This window comes from Tasmannia lanceolata, unplaced genomic scaffold (genome assembly GCF_043159265.1).
Source record: "Tasmannia lanceolata isolate RefF3 unplaced genomic scaffold, GAP_Taslan_0.1 ptg000002l, whole genome shotgun sequence".
Classification (NCBI taxonomy): domain Eukaryota; kingdom Viridiplantae; phylum Streptophyta; class Magnoliopsida; order Canellales; family Winteraceae; genus Tasmannia; species Tasmannia lanceolata.
Genome location: NW_027518679.1, coordinates 2,731,771 through 2,751,839, shown reverse-complemented (window position 1 = coordinate 2,751,839; position 20,069 = coordinate 2,731,771).

The following is a 20,069-nucleotide window of genomic DNA, read 5'->3' as shown; positions in this document are numbered from 1 at the left end:
CCAACGGTGTGGTCCATATAGTACTTTTTGAATCGCAATGGTCTGTTGGAGCTTACACCATCTTCATCTTGCGTGAGAGAGAGAGAGAGAGAGAGAGAGAGAGAGAGAGAGGATTTAATGATGCTTTAGTGATGGAGAGATTTTGTTACGTGGCTAATTGGCCGTAACAGAATTAAACAAAAAGAAAATAAAAAAGAGGGGGGAGAGGTTGATTCGAGGCAACCGGACCTCCTAATTGCTCGATTCGAGAGGAACCATGACTCTCCTACAAAGTTTCCTTTGCTGTAAAATTATCTTCTTCTCCTCTTTTCATTGAATTGCTACTACATAAATACAAGCAAGCGGGAGTGCCACGTCACAAGCGCACTTACCCACTAACAAGACACATCACAAGTAACTAACTCCCACTAGCAAACACATTCGCCACAACTAATGGCCATTACACTAAAACACATACCCACTACTATGCACTAACTAACCCCACATACAACATAAGAAAATACACATAACATTCCTTCCCCCTTACAAACGACCTTGTCCTCAAGGTTGATTTATTGGAGAAAAACTTATTCCACCAGGGTCCCAAATCTTAATGGTCGCGATCAGCTGAACCTCGCCTCCAAAATCCATCGTGAAATTCCACTTAGCAACCCAAGAGGGGGTGAATTGGGTGTCTTTTCAAATTTTAAGGATTTTGAAAACTTTGATTGCACTAGTTTTAGATTGAATAAGAAATTAAAAATAAGATTCAAAGCAAGAGTAAAATGCTTACCACGAGAGAAGAGGTGAAGAGACAAAGAAGCTTTGACACAAGGATTTTTATAATGGTTCGGTCTTAGCTCAAGACCTACTCCACTCTTCTCAAGTTGCTCTCCTTGAGGATTCCACTATCTTCTTCAATGAACTTAAATACGGCGTTCCTTCCGCCTTGTACAAATCGAGCTTCGAGCTCCAAGGGTCTTCTACGGCGCTCTTTGTGCTAAATACAAAGAAGATGAAAGATTTTAGCTTGCTTGCCTCTAGATAGGCTAATTACATGTAAAGCTCACTCACTCTCACACGAAAAAGATCCCCAAATGAAAAATCCAAAAATCTCTCAAGAATAATCTAAGGTAAAGGCACAAGAGAGAGATGGAGAGTGAAAATCTTGAGGAGAAGGAGAATGAATGCCTTTTAGTGCTCTTAGAATGTTTTGTAAACTCCTTATATGGTTCCCTAAAAGTCCCAAGGTTCATATTTATAGAGGGGAGAAAATATGCCTTTTTAAAGCTTCTCAACGATCTTCTCGGAGTCCGGGCTCAGAGCTCCGAGCGGACCATAGTCCTATATATATTTTTAACCTGGAACCATTCTCGGAGCTCCGAGACTTTTCTCAGAGTTCCGAGCTCGGAGTTCTGAGAAGCCTATACACAGCAGTCTTTCCTTATATTTTGTTTTGGCTTTTGGAACTTTATTTTATCAAGTTAAATGAAATGTCATGAGGGTCCAACAATGTTGGGACACCACTATGAACATTCACTAACCCATTAAGTTCTATTTATGTTGATTTTAACTCTCCTTTGTGCCTTAGACCTAGACTATACATGATAGACCATTTACATTCTAATTTTGCTAGGTTTTCAATCTTGTTGGCACCTTGTAGAGGCTTTGACATGTCTTCACTCAACTCCATTGATGCTTTAGCCAAGCTTGAACTTTTGAGTTGATTGCCATCATTGTTGGGCATGAGTTCAAACTTGTCTTTGAATACCTTTGACTTGCCTTTGTGTTGGTCTTCTTTTGTCTTTGAATTGCCTTTGTGATGGTGATGCCTTTTCATGCCTATGAGCTTGAATGATTTGTCATTTGCCGTTCAATCTCGAGGATGCTAAAGTTATGAACACAATAACTTTGCTAATGAAATAATTAGTGTATAAAACCTTTTTTTATAACAAATTGAGTTTGTTCATCATCAAAACATTTCAATGAGAGTACTTGTTGAACCTTTGGGCTAACAATCTCTCCCTTTTTTATGATGACAAACACAATTTGCTTTAAGGTAGGAGCTTCCTCTTGAGGGATGAATAGAACAATTTTTGCTCCCCCTAAGAGATTGATTTAATTGAACATTTAAAGCATTAATTTTAATGATGAAAATTTATTGCAAAATTCTAAGCATGGAGCTTTGCTCCTCCTCGATATATGCATAATATTATGACTTGGGAGCTCAAATATTCTCCCCCTTTTGTTAGCACAAAAAAGGTGGAACAAAAGGAACGAGGGCATGTGAGAACCAATGAGACAATGAAAGGGCAATGCAATAGAGAAAGTAATGGGAGTACAAGGTATGCGAGCAATAGGAAATAGAACGGAGAAGCACATCGCACAGCAAACCATATATATATATATATATATATATATATATATATATATATATATATATATATATATATATAGATGATGTGAAATGCCACACAGAGAAGTGTATACAACCATTCAAAGGACATATCATCCACCATACTCATAACATCTACAGAAATATAAACCTAATACAACCCAAAAAGATCCAACCTATCATAAAAGCATCCATCTAAATAGAATCCATACAAACAACCAATGATCCGAATACAACCTAGCTAAATACAAACATATATATAAGCCGAAGATATAAGAGAAATCTGATCAAAATGATGTCCAGTATCGGAGAACTAAAGCCATCTACTGCTCTGGAGGAGGCAATGGCTGATGAGAAGAACTGCTCGGCTGCTGGCCCCACTGGCCACTGGAGATGTAGTGGTAATAGGCGGCCCACTGGTCATCAACATGGGTAGTAAGAGTCTGGAAGCGAGTGGAGATCTCAGAGTCGACATGAGTAGACAGCCGCTGTGGACCCTATCCGGGAGAGAGGATGGGGGACGAGCCCCCATCGGCCTCTTGGATCATCCACGTGTGAAGGAGAGCTCTACCAAGGAACTCTCGAAACAAAACAAAACTCAGAGTCGCCATCCATGGTATACGGCCATGGATCCTAAAAAAATAAACTCTGTATACCATGGATAACCAGAAATGAATGGGTTCGTGCCTGATTACGAATGGAGAAGGTCCGAAGAGTGCCTCCAATTCGTCCGAGTGCAAGCACTTGGTCTCTTATGCCATTTATTATTAGATCCAAAGAATTTTGGGTAAAATTATATGAAATGGGAACAATCCTCAGGAGTCGTCTACCTAAGCATGCATTTCTAGAAATAATAAGCATACAAAAGATAAATGAAAGAATTGTGCCACCTAAACATAGCTAGGTTGTGAGTGATATGCCTAACTGGTGTCTAAGTTCTAGTGGACATACACATGCAAGCTACAGCTAAAGGTATAGGATCAGTACAAGAAAGTAAGAAAATACAGCAAAACACACAACACAAATCAACTCTATACATGACTGGACAAGACAAATCCTAAAACTCTAATGCAGGACTTGACTCAGACCGAGATGGCCGTCCATCCCAGCTGCTCTACGTATCCCGGCCTTGGGAAGAATCGGAGTCAACGTAGTTCGATGACCTATTCTAACTACGATGCCTAACCATCTAGAACCGCTATCCTAGACTTGATCCACTAGACTCGACTGATATTTAAAGTTTTTGCACAATTTACTTAAGTTCAAGTGAATTGTAATTTTTAGGACTCTCTATATGCCCTAACTAATGCAAGTTGATTAGCCTTAAACTGATGCAGGTGGGCCCTACATCCTATGTATAACTAGGCTGTGCAACATAATGAAAACCATGGGCTGACTATATGCTTCATAGTCTAGTCATCGGTTCGACTAAATATCTAACCGATCGACTTGAGGCCTCCTAACTCTAGGGACACTCACACGACAGGACACACCATATCAATACAAATCAGGACAGCCTCCTAACTCTAAAGCACCCTAAATAGCTAGGACATACTCCTAACTCTAGGGGAAGATCTTTTCGAAAATGTTTTGAAGAATTTTATATTTTTGGAGAATTTGAAATGTTTATTTTTAAAGGTTTGGTTGGACCTGAGATGTGGATCTCAAGCTGCACTACGTACCCTATGGAAAGGGATCAAGCCAATGTAGTTCGGAAAATATTCCGAAATAAAGATGCTAAACAAGTGAACATGTGTGATTCACAAATAAGTAAACTAGCGTGCTCACAAACAGGTACACCAGGGTGGTCACAAACAAGTAAACTAGCATGATCACAAACAAGTGAAATGTCAATCATATAAAACATGTCTAAAGGGGGTATTTGAAAGACTTGTAAAGTCTTCTAAAATGAAAAGAAAGGGATGCTACACAGGATTTAAACAAGTCCTCCTAAAAGATGGGCTTGGGATAATTCCTTCATCGCCTTCGCAAAGAGAAGGATTCTAAAAAAAATGATTAAAACATCTAAAAGGATGGGTAAGCTTACTAAACAACAGAGAGGAGTGCTACTAGGATTGAGCAAGTCCCCTAAAGATGGGCTTGGGCTATCGCCTTCATCGCCCTAGTGATGAAGAAAGGAAAAACTTAACAACACAATTATATAACAACAAGGTATCCTTCCTATTTCTTGTGAAAAAGAATTATACAACCATAATTTCCTTCAAAAATAAAAAAAACTGAAATGGTGCATACAACAAAACATGGTTGTACTGGTATTCTCATGTAAATACATTAGGGCAACAATAGTTTTAAAGTTCAAAGCAAAAGTAATTAAAGTAAAGATTAAGTACTATCACACCTACCCTTGAACATACTCATCTTTTGAATACAAGCAATAAATATTATGATGTCAAAATAAGCGAGGGACCAAGCACATAATCCCTATACCACTCAAAACTAATTATCAATGTGAATTTCAAAGCTAGGAGTGAAATTGTTTCCTCATAATTTGTATCAATACTTAGTGAAACTGGAAATGACACCACCACTACTACATATATGAAATAATTTTGAAGGCCAACTATTGAAAAATGAAAGCTTTTTTTTTTTTTTTGAATGTAAATGACCACCGATTCATATCATTGCTAAATCTTCATAGTTCACCATCCAACAACTTGAACTCCTACACTTATGATAACCCTCAACTTTTATAAACATGATGTTGCTGCTCATTGAAAATTCGAAGATAAAAAAAATATTTTGTTTTCCAAAACTTGGGGTCATCCACTGTTAAATAAAACCTAGCAACATTATTGTTATCCATTCAACACACCCTTTAAACAGGTTCAATGCGACAATAATATTAGCATCATTATTTTATAAACATTGTTCACAAACACAGGTAAAGCTAAAAGACAAAGGAGGGGTAATATCACAATGTAAGCACTTCTACTGTTTTGCTATACACTTTCCTAATGAATTATGGAATGTATGAGTAGATGCATGCAAGAAAATTCTTCTTCATACTTCAGTCAAATAGGGGAAATTTAGTTGTCATGAAGTAGTGTTGAACCTGACTCAAACACGCACACAGATTATGCTAGGCTAGTAAAGTCACAACATAATGAGCTTTGCCATGGATGGAACTTGACCCTATGCCACTAAAAATCATTTTGTCATTCGTTAAAAAATAAATCGTGAAACATCATTGCCATTTCCAAACAGTTCTAAAGAAAACCTCAAAACAGGGCATACAAACTGACCATGATTCTGTCAAAACCTGATTTTGTCATTAACTAGCCTAGGACTAACAGACACAACATACTAAAACGGCCATAACTTTTAAACCGCTGCTCCAAATTTCAACCATAAGTATTTGTTGGAAAGATCTCAAAAAGATCTAAAACTTTGTAGTTTATCATTTTCCCTAATTCTGCCATTTACTAACCCAAAAACGTGGTTTAAAAACTGTGCAGAAGCTTGTGGCGGGAATTACAGATTTTAGGTAAATCCAAACTAAGGAGCCAACAAAGGGGTGAAAGCTTAAATGAATTGCATCAGGAGGACATTAATTCCAATTGCTCACAATATGTTTAGATAAAGTGGATTACATTTCAAGCTATGTTCAAAATTTCCTCTAAATTCAGCCATCACAAGATAGTAAGAGTGAACTCTTTTAACCAACCAAATTTTGAAACGTTCATCACGTTACAGTAGGAAAAACAAATGTATAAACTAATTTCAATCATGCAACGGAATATGTAGATCAATTTAAGTGATGATTGAGGGATTCCACTATTCACCTACTGATAAAGCCAGCACCTAGTAAAAATAAAATGACTCATACTAATGCCAAATCATAAAGCAATGTTATCCTCACTACATGATAATTAAGAGTATTACTAGCCTAATACAGATTTTCATACTAATCCAAAAGAAATAAAAACTTCAACAAGAATAAGAGACACAAGTTCGTTCAAAAGATATGGCTTTAAGACGACATGTCATCTATTTTCCATATGACTCAACTGAATCTAAAGCATTATTCTTTATTTTCTTGAAAATAATTAAACCTAAAGTATCATACACTAATTCTCATAAAAACAATGCATCACACGTCCATCTCCACAAAACAGTTAGATCCAAAGCACTACTCATCAATTTTTCATGCAGCTAATTATGTACAGAGCATTACTCTTTCACCAAAACAATCCGGCAACAAAAGAAAACTGTTATCTTAAAAAATTTGATGGACACGAACAATGAACATCTCATTACAGTACTATGAAATAAAATAAAATAAAAAATTGTATAATCGAAACTATCAAACACATACAACAGAAATATTTATCATTAGTGCACATTAACCTGATAAAAATAAAGGTATAGACTGCTGAATTAAGCTTTCTTTAGATAAATACCTCAATGAAATCCTCTGAATGATGATGATGAAGATTAGATCGTTGCAAAAAGGTGTAGCCGAAATCTTTGCCGAAGCTCGGATGCACCGATGGGAAAGAGACTTGCCGGAGAATCACCAGCGATGGATAAATTTTGGCCGGAATCCGACGAAGCTTGCCGGAGAAGAAAGCTAGATCTACTTCCTCTCACTAGGTCCCTCACTCTCTCTCTCTCTCCCTAATTGAATTAGGGTTTTAAAGAGGAAAAGTGCAAAACTAGGGTTTCAAGTACGAAGAGTATGAGAATGAAGAGATCTAATGACCTGTAAAGAGAAAAGCAACGAGAAATGATGAAAACTTGCCAGAATCTGGCCGGAGATCTTACAGAATTGACCGGAAAAGAAGATACGAAGGGTTAGGGTTTCAATCGGGGAGAAAAAGAATTTGGGTTTTTCTTTCTAAAGCTCTGCTAGGGTTTGCTAATAACTATAAAATTAGAAAAAATGAGACTCTAACCTCCTATTTATAGGAATTTGCCTTAATTAATTGCCCCTCAACTTGCTAAGACAGCCTCAAAATAGGATATTTTAACTTGGCTTGGCTTAAAATGGGTGGTCCAAAGGAAAATGGCTTAATGAAAATTTCAAAAAATTCAGCCCTTCTAAGCTACCTAGGACAACCCTTGACTGCAAAATTAGTCTAAGTAGAACACCTTCTAACTGGATGAACCACTCCCATCTTTCTACACTATGTTTACACTATCTCACAAACTATGCTCGTTTGCTAGGCAAACCGCGGCGGATTTCCACGAAATTTTATAGGGACCTAATTGGGACCCTAACCTACGCTAGGACGAAATTTGGGACACTAGATCATTAATTTGAAAAGGTTTTTAGTTAAATCACTTAATTGGGGTTCAGTCAAAATGGGGTGTCTACAGCCGCTCAAACTGTGAGGCCATGGATTGCTCAATGGCCTCCTGCATGTGAGCCAAATCTTGTCGGGTGCAGAACTGAGAGGTATCCTGTGATGGCTGGGGTGCTGGTGCAGCCTGGTCCTCTGCTTCGTCTCCGCCGCCAGCGTCAGAATCGGCCTCATCAGAGTGAATTTCAACCACTGCTTTATTAAGGGCCATACGTTTAAATGTCTGATTATCAAACGGGGCAGTAGGAGTCATGGTCATCTCTCCATCCAAGGTGATGCCAAAGTGGCAGAAGACACGGGTGAGAATCATGCCATATGGCAAGGAAGAGCGGTAGCGGCCAGGTTTCTGAAACATGTATCGAAACACGATGTAGGGGAGACAGAACTGGCGACCCTCGAGGATGCAGTAGATGAGATAGGCCTCTAAGGGTCGTAGGGCTTCGCGCATGCCAGCACGATGGGTGAAGATGTGGTATATGAAATTATGGAGCATGTGCCCAACCGGGATGAGATCGGAGGCTTGCACAGCCATATTGGGTTTGTAGCGGTAGACAATCCTACCAAAGACAGTGTCATGGGTAAGATCATCAAGGGAATGGGTCCCATCTTTTGGCCAGAAATAGTGTAATAAGCCCTCATGGCTAATCCCAAGAAGTGTGGCAAACGTGTGATAGTTGAGTTTAATGACATTTTTCTTGACCTTAGATTCGATTTTGAAGAAGGAAGGGGAAATTGTGAGATTGGCGTAGAAGAGATGCACCAAGCGAAGATAAATTGGTTCGTTGATGTGAAGGATGGGCGTCCAATGGAGAGCATCAAATTTGGCTTGTAAATCAAAGTATTGAAGGACAGGGGGATCAATGTACCTACTGGTTAAGACACCCCGAGTGCCGACATCGGCCCAGAGTTTCTTGGCCTTATCCCCAGTAAAGAAGAAGTTTGGCACAACCTCGCCTACCACAACCTTGGCCCTTTGCCTTCTTCCGTGAAGGGCCTTCTTCTTCGGGATCGTATTCGGGTTCGGCAACTTGGGAGGAGCCTCTAATGTTGAGATTTTTAGTTTTAGGAGGCATGGTGAGAGGAAATATGGGTGGAGAAAAAAAAGATGGCCTTAAAAGGGAAGAAAAAAGAGAAATAGGGGAAGAGAAGGGAAGAAAATGGAGGAAGATGGAGGGAAATGGAAGAGAAAGAAGATAAGCAAGAGAAAATGGAAGTAAAAAGAGAAGAAAAGAGGTGTGTGAGGAAAAAGGACGAAATCCTAGGGTTTCAAGGGAGAAAATAGGGTTTTGGAGAAAGAAACAAGGTTGTGATGGAAAAATGAGGGTTTGGAAGGGAGAAGAGAGTGGATGAGGGTTAGGGTGAGGTAAAAAATGAGGAAAAAAGGAACCAAGAGAGTTAGGGTTTGAACAGAAGTGGAAGGAAGAGGGAAAGGAAAGAAAAAAAATAAAAAAATGAGCCGGGTCCAAGGTTTTGAACCGCCCTGGCCCGATTCTCGGAGCTCCGAGAAAAATCTCAGAGTTCCGAGAACACGGATATTTTTTTTTTTACTTTGTTCTGTTTCAATTCTCGGAGTTTCGAGAAATTGTCTCAGAGCTCCGAGGAAGCACTTGGACGAAATCTCGGAGTTCTGAGAAATGTTCTCGGAGCTCAGAGAACCTTTCCAGGTTCCCTCTGCCCCTATTCTCAGAGTTCCTAGAGTTTTTTTTTTGTATAGAGGATATAGTTACATATGTTTATAGGTGATATTTCAAATTCACTCACTCATAACACTATAGACACACACATGGGGTCCTTCTTAACACTCATGCATAACACTATTCACACATACACATAGATAGATATGTATATAGGTGACATTGCAAATTCAAACCATGATCCAATGCATGAATCACACATATGACTTACCAAAAGTTTAGATGATGGCACATGGCCAAAGGTTTAGGTATCTTAATTAAGGGTGATGGTACCGACTCCCCCTTGAAATGAAGTGGGCTATGGGTACTAATTGAGTGAGTTTTAGAGCTAGGGTTGGATCATCTTAAACCATGTAGTCATTATCAAGCCAAGAGATATATATACATACAAGGGGAATATTGTCTACTATTCATGCTTCATGTGCAAGCTCTTTGACTTGATCCAAACTCCAAATGTTGAGTTCACCCCTAAGGTCAGAAAATCTATCCTCATTAATGGGTTTTGTGAAAATATCCGCCAATTGTTCATTGGTGTGGATGTATGTAATTTTAATATCCCCTTTTTGAGAATGATCTCTTAAGAAATGATGCCTTACTTCTATGTGCTTGGTTCTAGAATGTTGAATTGGATTCTTTGTCAAGTTGATGGCACTTGTATTATCACAATGGATTGGAACATTACTAAATGCAAGATTGTAGTCCATGAGAGTGTTCTTCATCCATAGGATTTGTACACAACAAGCTCCGACCGCAATGTATTCAGCTTCGGAAGTAGACAAGGCTACAGAGTTTTGTTTCTTACTAAACCAAGACAGTAGAGATTTCCTAGAAATTGACAAGTGCCACTTGTGCTTTTTCTATCAATTCTACAACCGGCAAAGGTGGCATCCGAATATCCTACTAGGTTAAATTCATTCGATCGTTCATACCATAAACCTAGAGAAGGAGTTCCTTTGAGATATTTGAATATCCTCTTAACAGCACTAAAATGAGGCTCTTTAGGAGCCGATTGAAACCTAGCACAAATACAAACGCTAAACATTATATCCGGCCGACTAGCTGTCAAATATAATAGACTACCTATCATTCCTCTAAACTTCTTCTTATCAACCGGTTTGCCAATTTCATCATTTTCTAATTTGGTGGAAGTGCTCATAGGAGTTGGCTTGATTTGTGAGCTATCCATACCAAATTTCTTAAGGAGTTCCCTAGTATACTTCTCTTGGTTGATGAAAATTTTATTTTTACATTGTTTGATTTGAAGTCTTAGGAAATAGGTAAGCTCTCCTATCATACTCATCTCAAACTCTTTTTGCATGGATTGTTTGAATTCTTCACACATCTTATCATTAGTAGCACCAAATATTGTATCATCTACATAGATTTGAACAATAAGCTTATCTTTTCTTTTCTTTTAATGAACAAGGTTTTGTCAACCATGCCCATTTGAAAGCCACTCTCTAATAGGAAGGAGCTAAGCCTCTCATACCAAGCTCTAGGAGCTTACTTTAAACCATACAAGGCTTTGTCCAACTTATATACGTGATTAGGATATTTGAAATCCTCAAAACCGAGAGGTTGTTCAACATAAACTTCCTCCATAATATACCCATTTAGGAATGCACTCTTCACATCCATTTGATACAACTTAAAGTTTTTATGGGATGCAAATGCAAGTAGCATCCTTATGGATTCCAATCTAGCAACCGGAGCAAAGGTCTCATCATAATCAATACCTTCCTCTTGGTTGTAACCTTGGGCTACCAATCTAGCTTTATTCCTTTGAATATCTCCATGCTCATCGAGTTTGTTTCTAAACACCCATTTAGTCCCAATAACCGGGTGATCACTAGGCCTAGGAACTAACCTCCATACTTGGTTTCTCTCAAATTGGTTTAGTTCCTCTTGCATAGCAACCATCTAAAATTCATCATTTTCGGCTTCTTTTATGGACTTGGGTTCTATTTGGGAGGTAAAGGCCATGTTGGCACAAACATTCCTATAGTGAGATTTTGTCTTGACTCCTTGTGAGGTTTCACCTATGATTTGAGTAGAAGGGTGACTAGACATGATTCTACTATGTTTGGGAAGACCTTCTACTTCAAGCTCTTCTATAGGTTGACCTTCTAAATCAAGATTTTCTAAGGGTTGAACAATGGACTCTACTTGACTATGACGCTCTAGAAGATTGGCACCATCATCATCTTCATTAATGAGTTTGGGAGGTTCAAATGACTCATCAAATTTGACATGCACGGATTCTTCAATAATTTGAGTTCTTTTGTTATAGACTCTATAAGCTTTACTATGGGTTGAATAGCCTAAGAAGATACCTTCATCGGATTTTGAATCAAACTTGTGCAAGGTGTCTTTCATGTTTTATATAAAACATTTACAACCGAAAACTTTGAAATAGCTAACTTTAAGGGGTGTTCTACTCCATAGTTCATAAGGTGTTTTGTTAAGGTGAGGTCTAATGAGCACTCTATTTAAAATATAGCAAGCCGTGTGAACGGCTTCCGCCTAAAAGTTTCTTGGAACATTGTGCTCATTTAACATGGTTCTAGCCATTTTAATAAGCGATCTATTTTTCCTTTCAACTACCCCATTTTGTTGGCGAGTTCTTGGAGCCGAGAAATTGTGCTTGATTCCATTTTCATTACAAAAGATATCAAACTCAATGTTCTCAAACTCGGTTCCATGATCACTTCTAATTTCATTTATGAAAACCCCTTGTTCATTTTGAATTCTCTTGCACAAGTTGACAAATTTCTTGAAGGTTTCATCTTTACTAGTTAAAAACAACACCCAAGTAAACCTAGAGTAATCATCAACAATCACATATACATATCTAATTCCTCTTCTACTACGAGTCTTCATGGGACCAAATAGGTCCATGTGAAGGAGTTGTAGTAGACAAGAGGTAGATAATACACTTATGGGTTTAAAAGAGTCTTTAACATGTTTTCTTTGAATGCAAGCACTACAAACTTTATCTCTAATGTATTTGAGTTTAGGTAACTCTCTCACAAGATTCTTAGAAGATAATCTTGAAATCAAATCCATATGAGCATGACCAAGTTTTCTATGCCATAACCAAGGGTTATCATCCATGGTGGAGAGACATTGGATGTTTTGATTTTGAAGGTCTTCTAATGCTAATGAATACATATTACCATCTCTATATGCAACAAATTTAACTTCATTAGTCTTAGCATTCAAAATCTTACATCTATCTTTTTCAAAAAGAACTTTGTGACCAAGATCACATAGTTGACTAATGCTTATCAAATTAAATGAAAGACCATCAACAAGCAAAACATGTTCAACTTTAATATCTTTAATTTTGATGGTATCTTCACCGATGATTTTGCTTCTTGTATCATCCCCAAATGTGACATTTCCTTGATGGCTCATGGTGACGAAGACGAACTTGGTTACGTCTCCCGTCATGTGCCTTGAGCAACCGCTATCCAAGAACCACTTGTCCTTTGAGGGTTTTCCTTTCAAGCACACCTACAAGAATCAAAGCTCATGTTGAAGTTCTAGGTACCCACTTTTTCTTTGGTCCTTCAAGGTTAGCAACATCATAAAGCTCATCTTTTCTAACCCAAATAAACTTAGACGCTTTTGATTTCTTAACATTGCATGCAAACCTTAAGTGTCATACTCTACCACAATAGTGACAAGTAGGGACAAATACACTAGTGCTAGCATGCATGTGAGAAGAATGCATTACAAACTTATTCTTGAATGAGGCTTCTCCTTTAGAAAGGGGTTGGTATGCAAGACCAACTTTTTCTAGAGAAACAAGCTTATTTTCAAGAATTTCATCTAGTTTATTTTTTTCATATAAGAATTTTCTAAACGTTAAATCAAGTTCTTTGCATTTCAAAATGAGTTTCTCATTTTCCTCTTTCAAGCTTTTATTTTCGAAAATTAATTTGTCTACTTCTTCATTTAAGGCCTTGTTTTCCAAAATCATTTTTTCGCTTGTGTTGGTTTTCAAATCAAGTTCATTTTTCAAGAACCCAAAATCCCTAGTTATATCTTGCAAGAATTTTTTCATGGTTTTATTTTTGGCAAGTTGTAAATCCAAATTTTCATGAAGTTTTTCACAAGCAATTAATAGTTCATCATTAGAGAATTCATGAGACATATCATCAACATCATTTACCTCGGATACAGAGATGTCTTGTGTCACATCGGCGAGTCCCATGAATCAAAGGTCATCTTCATCCTTTCCATTGGATTCATTTCCAGATGAAGCACTTCCTTCATCCCAAGCCGCTGCACACAAAGTCTTTTTGCCACTTCTTATATTCTTCTTATTCTTGTCATTGTTGTTGATGAGTAGACAATTTGGCCTTATATAACCAACCTTGTTGCACTTATAGCATCCCATCTCCTCTTTGCTTGAAGGCTTATTTCTTCCTTGGCTAGAGTTGCCTCCTCTCTTGAACTTAAGAAATTTCTTGAATCTCTATGTGAAGAGAGCAAGATCATCATCTTGTATGTCTTCTTCACTCTCTTCTTCTTCACTCTCAACTCTTGCTTTAAAAGCTATTCCTTTCTTTTTTATATCATCCTTTTGTTTGTTTAAGGTTTCTCTTCCTTTTAAAATCATTTCAAAAGTTATCAAAGAACCTATTAAGTCTTCTAAGCCCATTCTTGATAAGTCTCTTGCTTCTTCAATGGCGGTGACCTTGGAATCCCAATCTTTAGGTAAAGACCTAAGTATTTTGGTAACTAATTCCTTGTTGGACAATTGTTTACCTAATGATCTCAAACCATTTGTTATGTTTGTGAACCTATTATGCATTTCGCAATGGTTTCATTAGGGTCCATCATGAATAGTTCATACTCTCTATAGAGAAGATTCATCTTGGACTCTTTCACTTGATTTGTCCCTTCATGAGCTACCTCTAGCATATCCCAAATCTCCTTAGCGGTTTCAAGAGTAGACACTCGATTGAACTCCTCAGGAGATAAGGCACAAATTAAGGCATTCATTGCTTTTGCATTGATAGTGGACTCTTTTCTTTCATTTTTATCCCATAGGTCCATATTAGTACTAGGTTCTTTATATTCACTTTGGATGCTTCTCCAAACATCAAAATCTAAAGATTTTAAATACACTTTCATTCTAGCTTTCCAATATGGATAGTTTGAGCCATTGAAGAAGGGAGGTCTAGTAGTGGATTGCCCCTCATTGCTATGAGAAAAGGTTGTCATTTGGATCTTTCCCTTGTAGGTTTTCAAAGAGAAGTCCTATGTAAGAGCCTATGCTCTGATACCAAGTGAAATTCCACTTAGCAACCCAAGAGGGGGTGAATTGGGTGTCTTTTCAAATTTTAAGGATTTTGAAAACTTTGATTGCACTAGTTTTAGATTGAATAGAAAATTAAAAATAGGATTCAAAGCAAGAGTAAAATGCTTACCACGATGTAAACACCCCATTTTGACCGAACCCCAAATAGCTTCGTTCAATTAAAAACCCTATTAGACTAGTGTCTTAGAGTCCCGAATCTATTTTTTTAGAATAGGTTAGGGTCTCATTTAAGTCCCTCGGAAGTTTAGTCTGAATCCATGAGTGTTTGAGCAAACGAGCGTCGTGGCATAGTGTAGTGCAATGGGGGTGTGATTTAAATAAAGAGGGTGTGTCTCTACCAATTTCATGTACAATAATCAAGGAATTAATGTCATTCCTTATAAAAGGGGGGTGAGTTTATTGTAATAAGTGGGTGCCAATGCTAATTTTCATGTGTGTTATTTGTTGAGAAAGAGAAAGGATTCCTTTCTTCCTTCCCAAGTCTCAATTAAAGCCTAATCCGGATTATTGGTGGCTTAAGGCTAAAATTAGTTAGAGGGGAATCTTGGGAAGCTTCCTAGGTGGTTAGAATGCCCCAAATCCTCACCATTGAGCATAAAGGGGATTTGGAGGGTTGAGATCAATTCCTAAAGAGATATTTTCCATAATATTTCCCCCCTTTGCTTTCATCCGGGACCACCTCTGTTTTGGAAATGTTGGTGGCAAATACCCTAAGGGTGGCTGTCCCTTGAAACAGAGGGGAGGTCGAATATATCACTTCCCTTTTTCTACTTGGGCCACCCCTTGTAGAGTAAAAACTTTAAAAATAAAATTAAAAATGCACTAGAGGTGGTTGTCCCTTGAAGCAAGAGGGGGGTCGAATATATCATAGCCCATTTTCTTTAAAGTCTAAATCGGTTAGGGTTTGGAAGGAGAGAGCCTCATTTTCGCTCCTAATAGCAGAGAGAGGGAGAAACCCATACAGAGAGAGAGAGAGAGAGAGAGAGAGAGAGAGAGAGAGAGAGAGAGGAGCCTCGGCCATTTTTTTTCTTCTTCGCACCTTCTTCTCCGGCAAATCCGCCGGATCTCCGACCCATACCCACCTCCTAGCCTCTATCTACCACCTTCTTCCTATCCCTTCTATTTGGCGATCTTATTCTAACACCCAAACCCACTTCGAACCTTTACCCAAAACCCAATCTCCAAGAAACTCCATTGATTCCGGCAATCTTGTCGGAATCCGACCATCTCCTTAACATCCAAACCCATTTCATCGTCCACAACCCCATCTCTCAGCCACCTCTCCTCTTTACCATTCAAACCCTTAAAACCTATTTTTATCACCCTCTTCCCCCAACATCTATCTCCGACCCCATCTCCATCCACCTTCGACAGCCACCTCCACAATCTTGCTAACCCTCTTCTCATTACTCTAAAACCCATTTTCCCTTAGATCCAATTAGAAACCCATTTCTGAAATCTGAGCATCCTGCCCTCTAAATTCCGGCAACTCTGCGCAACTCTAATTATCATTCCCACGTCATCCGATCCTCACTTAATTCGCAGGAGGAACAAGGCAAAGGGAAGAAGAATTGGATCCATCTCATTAGCCTAGCTCCGACCATTTCTTCTGTTCCGATCTCAGATCTGAAATTCTCCAGCTGGTACGGATTCAACTCTTGTTGGTACAAATCCCATCTTCGATCATCTTAAGCAAGTTACAAGGTGATTCTCAGCTTATTATTATGTTGAAGAAAAAGTAATTAATTTTTCTTTTGCCTAAATTTTGCTTGATTTTGTTGACCTGTGATGATTCTTCTTGGATGGTCATTATTGGAGATTCTGCATGATTTGTAATAGTTTTGTTCAAATAATTGCTTGACGATGTGTAGTTGTGGTCTTGGCTTGGAATTTATAATGCTCCTCTCATGAATCTGTGATAGATGTTCTAGATGATTATTTGAGAAATTATGGTTATGATTTTTTACCTAAGGTTTGAGATAATTCTCTTATGGCCCGTGGTGATTCTTCTCTACTGAGCGATAAGTGGCACATGGCTTTGGTTTTGTGTGAGAATTTGAAGTCTTTTCAAGTTAATAATTAGATTTTCTCATAAAAAAACAAAATGATGATTTCCTCTCTTTAAAGTCAGTTTCCTTAAAGTTTAAAAGGAAAATTTCAAACAAAATGGTCATGTCCTTGATCCTTGTATGAGAATTCTTTGTTCTATTTGCCTAGATCTGCATGCTAGTTTTCAGCCCTACATGCATGATCTCCTCTTTGATGTGTCTTTTACAAGTTTTTGTGACTAATGGAATGACTGGCCTTATTATGGAAATATGAAACCTGATGCAATGCTGTAGCCAGAATTCATAAGCTCAGATATCCAGTGGACACTTTCTTAGTCTTTTGGATACGTATGTGAAGTGGATGTTACTGGAGTTCATTAATAACTTTCTTGCTTTGACTCAGTATTCTTTTGTTTGTATAAAATCAAGAGTGTTGTTCTACAAGTTGGTAAGAGTTATCTCATTAGATCATTGAAGATGATTTTGGTCATGTGCTATCGGGCATAATGGTGTTGCTGTGATATCTTTGGGTTTTAATTATTTATTTCTTGTGCATGATGTTCTTCAATTTGGGCTATTGTCATATCATACACTTGTGGTTCAGTCCCTTTTAGCACAATGCAAGTCCCCATTTTAGCCTCTATTTGGCCCCAAATTATGTCCACCAAATCTGCCCTGTTTTGGATTAAAATCAGTCCCTATTTTGGCAGAAGTTATGCACACAAACCTGTCCTAGTTATGCACACAAAGATTTTTCTGAAAATATCATGAATAAGTCACTATGAACGTTATATTCTTTTGGTTTTGTGGATGTTGTTGTTGAAATGTTAATCAAATGGAGCTTTTAGCAAGATTGGTATCATTAATTAGAGCCATTCAATATATATATATATATATATATATATATATATATATATATATATATGAGGAAAGTGAAGCTACACCGCCGGTGTAGCTAACTTAGCTACACCGCCGGCTTAAAATACAATGGGCCCACATTGTTTTGGTGATCCAAAGAATTCATTTGATTGGCCCTCACATAGATAGGGTGTCCACCAAAAATCAGCTCCATAGGATCATCCCAACCCTTCAAACTGTGGAGGCAAAAATGGACAAATTTGTGAAGGTTTTTACACGTTCATTTTTGCCTCCACAAATCGTAGGGTTGGGATGATCCTATGGAGCTGATTTTTGGTGGACACCCTATCTATGTGAGGGCCAATCAAATGAATTCTTTGGATCACCAAAACAATGTGGGCCCATTGTATTTTAAGCCGGCGGTGTAGCTTCACTTTCCTCATATATATATATATATATATATATATATATATATATATTTTCTTTTTCAGAATTTGATTTGACTCCCATTTTACTCAGATATGTGATTTAATAGTCATATTGGCTAGCTGTTTTTTTTTTAAATTCCATACATTTCAATGTTACAGTGGTTTGAATTGCTTACCTATCTATGCATGACAAGTAGCCATCTGGTAATACACCTTCAGAAGTTAATCTTCTCATTTGTAATTGAACTACTTTATGTTTTCATGATCTTTGATAAAAGACTTTTCTGATTCTCATATTTGAACCTTTTTAAAGAGCACAATAGCAGCCCCCATTTCACTTAGGCATTTCTCAGCCCCCCATTTCACTTAGGCATTTCCCATTTCACTTTATAATGTGCAGCCCCTCTTTTCACTTTGGGTTTTTTTGCAACTACCTTACCTTCTTTTCTGTGTATATGAGGGTGTATATGAATATGTGCAGATGGCTATATCCATAAGTATGTGTGCGAATGGGTATGTGTATAGGTAAGTGTCTCTAAGACCCTGCAGGTTTATGTGTGTTTTATGTAATAGTTTATCATTTATAAGGATAACTTGAGCAGGGTAGTATGTCAATAAGATGGATACCAAGATTAGAATAGGTGATATGTTTTGTTCATGTTTTGGAGTAATCATGATGGCTGTTTAGATATGAGATTCAGTATTAAATTGAGGCATTTTAGCTCATCATACCTGTCTGGTGTTGGGAGAATGAACGAATTCTGACTCTTCATTACAATATGTGTAGCACTCACTTGGCTTTGATATATGCATCTTCACCTTGCTTTGACTCGTGCATGCCTATGTATAAGTGCGCTATGTATATATGTATAAGTGTGGCTACATGTGTGTATGTATGTCTAATAGTATGACTTGTATAATAATGGACATATTTAGAGTTGCACAAAATTCATGGTAACTTTGTGGCTTACCGAGCTGAATTTGAGCATGGAACTTGGGAAACTTTGGCCTTTGAAATTACACATATATAGTTCCTCTTTGAATGAATCATTCCTTATTTTACAAAATCAGCCCCTGCTTTGACAAAATTCAGCCCTTCTTTTGACTAATCCAGTCTATGTTTCACCCCTATTTTGACACAATTCTATCCATAGTTAGCCCCAGTTTTCTTGCACAATTCTGTTTACAGTTCAGGTTCTTGTTGGCACAGCAAGTCCATGCTTCATTCCCAGTTTTAACTCAATTCAATTCATGTTTCAATCCTCCATTTCATGGAAAGCATGGTTGCTGTCATAGTAAATTCAACTTGGATGAAAATGAGGGCTGATGCTTATGCCTTTTCACTTTAATAAGGTCAACTTGCTATGATTGTTGTCTTTTTTTTTTTTTAAAGGGTGTATAAATGCTCTGTTTCATTTAAGGCATCTCATCTTATGGTGATTTATACACTATAAGCACTGTTAAGATAAGCGGGAAATACTCTGTTAAGAGAGTATATGTGCATAGCTATGCATGCATATGTGATTGTAAGTGCGTATGAAGGAACATATATATGAATCAATGTGCATGTAGCTGGGTATAAATGAATCTGTATGCAAAGGAGTATGCTTGTGAGTGTGTCTTTGGAGTAGTTGTTATTATTTTACTCCTTTATAAGAAAATGTAAAGTATGAAGGTCGAACCAAGTTCCCTGATTAGTTTAAGTCATAGCTTCTTGTTTGTCCATATGGTTTGATTATGTAATTTGATACTGGGGACATTATATGAGTGCGCTATTAGTCATAATGATGTGCAAATTAGTGTACACATTTCTTTGGGAAAGAGCATCAGCTTGATTTTGCTAGGGTAATATTATGATCACAATTTGGAGATGATTTGATATTATTATTTGTACGAAAATTACCTGTTCATTGACTTGTAAGCTCATATTTCATGTTGTGATGGTAAAAAGAATACCGCCTGTTCATTGACTTGTATACTCGTATTTCATATTGTGATGGTAAAAAGAATG